The sequence below is a fragment of the Dipteris shenzhenensis genome, chromosome 8 (assembly GCF_047967505.1).
Source record: "Dipteris shenzhenensis isolate YYH24624 ecotype China chromosome 8, Dip_SZ_1.0, whole genome shotgun sequence".
Lineage (NCBI taxonomy): Eukaryota > Viridiplantae > Streptophyta > Polypodiopsida > Gleicheniales > Dipteridaceae > Dipteris > Dipteris shenzhenensis.
The window spans coordinates 52,927,024-52,935,338 of record NC_141603.1 but is presented as its reverse complement, the minus strand read 5'-3'; positions in this window follow the sequence as shown (position 1 = coordinate 52,935,338).

The following is an 8,315-nucleotide window of genomic DNA, read 5'->3' as shown; positions in this document are numbered from 1 at the left end:
ATCTAACACCCCCCCTCAATGTCCACCGGCAAGTGAACTTACTTTTTCGGCCCAATGCCAAGTCGATGAAGATGCCTCTCTAGCAAGTCTCTTCCAAGAGCCTTCGTGAAGATGTCCGCAGCATTCTCTATAGTCGAACAGTACACCAAGTCGACCTCTCCATCCATGATGAGCTCGCGTACAAAGTAGTATTGAATCTCAATGTGTTTTGTGCGAGCGTGGAACACCAAGTTCTTTGCAATCGCCATGCAACTCTAATTGTCACATGATAAGTGCGTAGGCTTATTTTGCACTGCACCCATGTCCCCTAAAATCCTCCTCAACCACACTACCTTGCAAGAAGCAAAGCATGCAGATTTGTACTCGACCTCGATAGAAGAAAGAGCAATTGTGGGTTGCTTCTTGCTGACCCATGACACAGCTCAAGATCCAAGTGAGAAACAATACCCTGTCACTGATCTCCTGCTGTCCACGTCTCCTGCCCAATCCGAGTCATAGAATCCGGTCAAGATGTTGCCCTTGGTATAGGTGATGCCATAATCAAGTGTGCATTTGATGTATTTTAGCACCCGCATCCCTGCCCTCCAATGGTTCTCCTGGGGCTTATTGGAAAACCTACTTAGTACACTAGTTGCAAAACTGATGTCCGACCATGTGTTGCACAGGTAAATCAAGCTACCCACAAGACTTCTGTACTTCGCTTCGTCCAGCAGTGGTGATGAATCCTCATTTGAGAGCTTCACGTCAACCTCCATAGGGGTACCAACTATCTTGCACTCAGCCATGCTAAATGCCTTCAGTATCTCTCCAGCATACTTCAGCTGTGAAATGATCTGTTTCGGCTTCTGCCAAACTTCAATCCCCAAACAAAAATGCATCAGTCCGAGGTCTGTCATTTCAAACTCTCTTCCTAGCAAATGCTTCGTCTGTGAGATCTTCTCTTCATGGTTCCCTGTTATGACAAAGTCATCCACATAAAGGACCACGATCATACACTTGTCTCCTTCTCTGAAGATATACAAATTTGCATCAGATGGGCTCCTCCTGAACCCGTTTTGTAGAAAGTAGGCATCAATTCACTGGTACCATGATCGTGGGGCCTGTTTTAGCCCGTAAAGTGCCTTCTTTAGTTTGCAGACTTTACCTTCTAAACCGGGGATCTCAAAACCTAGTGGTTGTTCCACATATACCTCCTCCTTGAGATCTCCATTTAGAAAGGCGGATTTCACATCCATCCAAAACATGGGCCAACTTCCCTGGGTAGCTAAAGCCAAAACACTATGGATTGTGGTTAGTCGAGCTGTGGGAAGAAAAGTATCTTGATAATCAAAACCATGTCCTGTGCAAATCCTTTTGCCATGAGCCGAGCCTTGTACTTATCCAACATGCCGTCCGACTTCAAACTTGGTCTTGTATACCCACTTGGTTCCGATTACCTTGCGTTTTGGTGGTCGATCCACAAGGTCCCAAGTGTTGTTCTTCATTATGGAGCCATACTCCGACTGCATAGCCTCCATCCACCTATCATCGCCCAGTGCCTCTTCAAGACATGGGTTCATCAGCACGGATCACTTCTGTCATCAAAGCATAGTTGACCAAGTGTTCCTACGCCCTTCTTTGCTCCTCTAATCTCTTGGACCGGTAGTGTTCGGATGGTTCCTCCTCAATGGATGGAGGTTCTCTGCCATCCAAAAGTTGCTTTACCCACTTTGGGAATGGCCATTGCTGTTGTGGTTCTGCAGGCTCTTCTTCATCTTCTTTGTCTTGAATCCTCCCAAGCACCGTTGGGGGAGTTCGGTCTGTTGTTGGTGGTGGTACTGGATGGATATCCTGGTCCTGGTTGTCTGGGAAGGAAGCATCCTCCTCCAATTAATGCGACTGTTCTGAGAAGACCACATCACGACTTACAATTACCTTCTTAGTAACAGGGTTATAGAGACAGTAACCCTTCGCCTCTTCACTGTAGCCCAAGAAAATACACTTCTGGCTCTTCGGTTCCCATTTGGTCCTGGTAGCATTAGGGACATGCACAAAACAGTCACATCCAAAAACTCTGAAATGTGCAGCTGAAGGTTTCTTACCAGAAAAGGCTTGCAGTGGAGTCATCCCATTCACAGCCTTCATGTAGCTACGATTGAGAATGTAAACTACAGTGTTACATGCTTCAGCCCAGAAAGTCTTTGGCAAATCTTTCCCTTTCATCATACTCCGGCCCATTTCGCAGATGACGCGCATCTTGCGTTCTGCTACTCCATTTTGCTATGATGTATGTGGCGGGGGTTTCTGCCTCTTGATTCTGTGACTTTTGCAGTAACTTTCGAATTCAATTAATGTGAACTCTCCACCTCTGTCTGATCTCAACTTCTTCACCTTCCTCCCCGATTCTTTCTCGACCATCACATGCCATTCCTTGAACCTATTGAAAGGCTCGTCTTTTGTCTTCAGGAAGTATATCCATATCCTTCTACTGTAGTCGTCGATCAGCGTCATGAAGTAGTAGGAACCACCCAAAGCTTCCACCTCCATCTTTTCGTAGAGGTCCATGTGAACGAGCTCTAGAGGAGCCTTTGCCCTGCTGGCCTCTTTAGGAAAGGGTTGCCGATGCTGCTTGCCCATCATGCAAGCTTCACATACATCAGGCAGATCTGAAATTTCTAGTAGGTCTGCAATCATTCCACTTTTATGCATCTCCTTCAAAGAATTAAGGTTTAGATGACCAAACCTCTCATGCCACAGCTTAGTGTTCTTCACATCTACTCGAGCACTGAAAGTTGAGAGTTCGTAAATGTTGTTGCGCCGTGTACCTTTACCAATGACCTTTCCTTGAAGATCCAGGATTTGTGCACCATTCTTATCGAATTGAACTTTGAGGTCCCGATCTGTGATTGCAGAAACGGACAACAAGTTCCTCTTGATATCTGGCACATAAAGAACATCGAACAACTATTTTACAACTCCATCTGACTTGAGAGCAATCGTACCTTTTCCTTTTGCTGGACATTTTGCATCATTGCCAACTGCTACCAAGATGTCATTCCCTTCTGGCTGTAGAGAGGTATACCAATCCTTCAATTGGTCATGTGGTGCGATGCACCACTATCAATGATCCATGGTTCATCTGTAGGTACATGAACTGCCTCCATGCAAATCTCCTCAATTGCGACGAACAGCTCTACTAGTACTGCCCGTGCGTGGACTCTTTCTTTACTCCATTCTTCTCATTTGCAATCTTCTTTCGACACTCATTTTGCTTGTGCCCTGCCTTGTTGCAATAGAAGCACTTGATCTTCTTCTTTCTCTTTTTATCATCAGAAGAAGATGGGTTAACAGAGTCCTTACCCTTACCTTTCTTTGATCTGGTCCAGAAAGCCGAATCTTCTCCAGTCCTCATCTTTTGATGCATCTCCTCCTCTAGAAGCATCGCGCTGAAATCCTCAAAGTTGAGGGGTGGATTTTTGTTCTGCATATTCAGCGCCGTAACAAGACCGTTGTACTTTGGTGGGAGAATCCGTATGTACCTTCGTGCTAGATTCTCGCTGGTGATGGTAATGCTAATCGCAGTCATTTGGTCGCGTAGATTCTTAACCCTAGTGATGAACTTCTTTGCCGCTTCAGACTCAAACAACTTCTCGTTCACGAATTGAGTCTCTAGATTCTGAATCTGCATCTGATTCGTGGTCTCGTACTGATTTTTCAAGACCGTCCATGCCTCTTCCACTGTGGTGACATGTTGAATTAACACCATGACGGAATCACTAACACTGCAGACAATAGAACACAGTGCATCTGCATTTCTTCTTGTCCATGCAAGAATCTCATCTGCAATTGGTACAATATGTTATCCTGCATTGGCTAGATGTGATCTTGCAATTGGCCTCATGTCCACCCCAGTAGCAGTGTCCCAAAGCTTGTATGCGCTTAGGATGGTCTTCATCTTGAACTTCTAGAGTGGATAGTTAGAGCCGTCCAACTTTCCACTTTTGCCGAACGGTGGGATTCGCAGTCTTGTGGGCTGGGCCATCTCTCACAATCTGCTCGCAAACAGAAACACACTACCAAATCTTCTTTCTGGAGTCTAGGCTCTGATACCATGTAAGAAAATAATACGACATCTATGCTCAATAGATAACAGGATCTCGTATGCAAGAGAGAAAACAAGATAGTATGGAGAATTAAAAATTTGATTACTATAGAACTGATACAATAGATGGCGCTGCCTCCCAACCGTGCACTCCTATGAAAGAAGCTTCGATGGCATGCTAGAAACAGTAGAAGATGGAGGCTGGATGCTAAGGAATCAGGGTTGCTGTAGCTGGTAATGAAATGGGCTTCACGGGCTTGCTCTTATATAGCCACCAGTCATAGTCAGTTAGGCTTAATTGGGTGACTGACCCAGTCTGCCCAAAACGGTCGATTAGGGGTCAGTCCTGAAATAGGCCACCGACCATACAATAGAATCGGTGCGCAAAATAGAGCAACTAACCTATGGTTGCCATTCGGCCCAGAGCCATCCGGGATCATCTGAGGCTCCAAACGGGCCCCGCAACCCGAGAGTGGGCTACCCTAGGAAATGCTCTATCTACCCTCAGTGCGGTCAGTCAAGGGATGCCTTCCTGCACTTGCATGTAGCCTAGTTGGCGGTGTGCCAACTCTGTTTGAAGCCCCGTCCAGCCATCAGGCCACACATGGCCCCCATCTGGTGTCCAGGACCTATCAGATAACCGAGCTACTCAAATGCCTTCTCCTCATATGGGGGGCTTATAAGTAGAGTTAGCTAGTTCCCGCATAGTTAGACGAGAGTGGAGCATTGATATCTAACATCTTGTACCATTACGGGACACTTAAATGTCATTTTTTAGGGTTGCAAGAAAATTAAGTATAGTGTGATGTGAGAGTAAATTAAAATTTCCTTTTTGGCCTGCCCTCTGGTTGGCCTATCCTCTGGGTAGCCTTAGCATCGATTCGTTTTGTGCAAAGTAGAAATTCCATATTTTTGGTATTTTTCATTGCTTTCTTTACTGAGAAATGCATTATCGATGCACGTGCTACACCCAATGAATGTCGGCCACCAAAAGCTATCCAAAGCCAAGTTCTCTTCTCTAAGTTTAGAGATTGAGCTAATGTGCATTGCAGGGAACGATAATGTGCATGGCAGGAAGTTTGGATTCAATAGGCATGTCCAAGGATTTTGAAGTTTGTGTTCATGATGCTGGCTTGTGTTTGATGGCACTGTAACTCTACATCTTCATAGCCATTCCCTACCCAATGTCACTCGAACTATAGTTTTTAGTTTCTTCCCTACTGTCGATAGCTATAAATGTTCTTGATATCCCCCTTACCAAGCAAACTCATATTTCTTGAACTTCAACCTCCCTTAGTCGGCCAACTATCTATAATCTATAGATTACTGCTGCTTTCTTCTTTCAATCCCATACTGAAAGTCTTTCTCCTTAGCTACATGGCTTAATGCCATAGAGGAGACCAAGATCGCAACCTTGAAGAGGTCGTCAGCACTCTCTCTCTCCCTCTTGCTTCCGCTCTTTGTTCCCATCATCTCTACCTAGAGTAGTACTCCAAAAAGAATATGTTATGTAAATCACCTCTGGTCACCATATGATGTAGGCCATGCGATATGTGTTTTGACTATCCCATTTCTGTGAACCTCACACCCTTGGGAACCCTTGCTAGCATGAGATCCTAGCCATAGATTAATCCTTGACCACCATGAGATGGCATGAGAAACTATGAGACTAGATGTATCCTTGACACTGCAAGAGGCAACCCCTTGAGGGCGGGTTTGTTGGGATAAATATGATCAAGGGCTTGCTCTATGGTGCATGTGTGCATCTAGGGGAGTCACTTGTGTGTTTGTGTGTGTTGTAAAGGCACATCAAGTGCTATGATGTGTCTAGTGTGTGACCTAAGTGATGATGTAAGACAAAGGCAATCCCACTGATGTAGGGATTGATTCCCACTGATGTAGGGGCTAATTGCCACTATGTAGGGAAGGTATTACCTTCTCCCCCTTTCTATAAGAGAGAGTCCTCTCTCTCACAATCATAATAGAGATCTACCATCTTTCTTTCATTGTGCTCTCACACCTCTTGCAAGATGCATCTATTCTATCCTATGGGATCCTACAAAGATCCCTAGTTCAAGGGGGGGGGAAATGTCAAGGCCTAAGAGATGCCTTTAGCCCCTAGCCATACGGGTACGAGAAGTTTCTTGCCAATTAGGGATGGGAACATTATTGTAGTGGATGAGGGCTGACAGAATGAGTGTGACTCTAGTCGCAGCACAACATGGTCTTCAAAGAGTCGCATTGACGATTCAGTGCCTAAGGACAAAGATAATATCTCAATAGACACAAGCTTGAATTATTATCCTGATTCGTATGGCAAATGCCTATCATTACTTCAATCTTACTGACCTTGGCTCAAAGGAGAATTTTGCACTTGAGAGGAATGACAAGACAGTTGGGCAAGGACCGGTTGAGATGGGTGAGATCAAGCCAAATGAGGAGGTCACTTCGCGCAGCTTGGAGTACGATAGCTCAAAAAAATCTGATACTTTTGGTGAGGGTGGTCAAGAGCAAACTGAGATGCCTGCTTCGATTAATAGCAAGGGTTGCGTAGAGAAGATGAGCACAATTGAGTTTGGTGGTGGTGAAGACGAGGTCAACAAATTGAAGCAGCGGCAGGGAGAGGAAGGCGTTGATGAAGATAATCCATAGTCTCCCTACACGGAGTACGATTCAAAGGAGGATTAGCTCAAGAAAAGATATGGGGGGGAAAGGCTACAAGCCAAAATATGTGGAGCTGCAAAGGCAAGCTAGCGAGCAAGAAGATGAGACAAACCAAGAAACGTGCTCAATAGAGAGAGGCATTGGGCAGTAGCAAAGCTACCCTGCCATGCTGCACTAGTAGAATTATGGGCAGCAAGAGAGTGAGCCTTCTTCCATGCATGGTACTATCACCAAGGAGAAGCTTCATGTGGAGAAGCTACATATTCAATCAAGTACACTAGGATTAGCAAATGAGTCGAGGTTGAGCATCACGATGTTGAGATTACACTATGTGTAGCACATGATGAAGTAAGTGATTGTGGGTAGATGAGCACATCATTGCGAGCAAGAGTGTCAAATATGAAGTCGTAAACAATGCTACAAGCTGAGCAAAACCAGTCTAAGGGGCTGTTAGAGGCCATTCCCATTCACTGTTAGGTGAGCAAAAATGCCATGTAAAGCCGATTAATCGCAAAAGAAATTAGCTGCCGCTAGACTTTTCTGGAGCAGATCAACATTTGAATTACAGGGCATAGCATACTGTTCTTGCAACAATCAGAAAGTCTTATCTTAGTCGAAATAAGGTCTTCTATCTATGGCTTTGGCACAGCTACCGTCAGCTTAGCAAAGTTGAGCTATTGGGTTGCGAAGGTATGGGAGATATAGATATGTCCTCCTTTGTACATTATTGCTTGCATTTGAGAAATTCATATACGTAGGAGTAGAAAGTATTTATGGAGGAATTTTACTCTTAATTTTGGAGCTTTGACCAATGGAAGAAATTCATATGCATAGGAGCCTTAGTATTTTTGGAGGTGCTTTACTCTTAATTTCAAACCATTGTCTTGATTTAAAATCTCTAATAGTACATGATGGGCTTCAGCATGTCTTGCATAGATGCCAAGCGTTAGAAGCTCTCGATTTTGAGTCCTCCACTTGATTTGAGCAATGAAGATTTGGTGGAAATTACTCAAAACTACATTCTTTGAGAAGCTTGCATTTGCACAGCTATTGGTTGGCTACAGGAGTGAGCTTGCAATCATTGGCTTCCTTCATAAATATGAAATCGGAGGAGTTGACTCTTGTGCAAACATGCAAGATTTAGGAACGCTGTTCAAATTTTCTCCCTCTTTTTCATGCATCTTCTTAGGGCAGGCTACATGAATGAGATTCATCTTGTTATACCATGTTCCCTAACACCAAAGAAAAATTCTAAAATTATTTCAATAAATTGAATACAAACTATTTCTTGTTTCTTCCACTTTAGGCCCTTTACACACCAAAGGGTGCCCAATGTTGGGCGGCCATTTGGACCAATAGAACGCCACCATTTGAGGTTTGGGCAGGCACCTCTTTACACATACAGTGCCCAAGCTTAGACCTTTTAATCCGACGTGGAGTCCACATCATGCCTTGAGAAAGGCCTTCCTTGGGCAGCCAAGCTTGGTTGTCCATCGATGGGCAGGGTTGGATTCAACCAATCACCATCACGATTTGGGTCCCCCAGCTCCACACTCATCTGAGCTCTCAT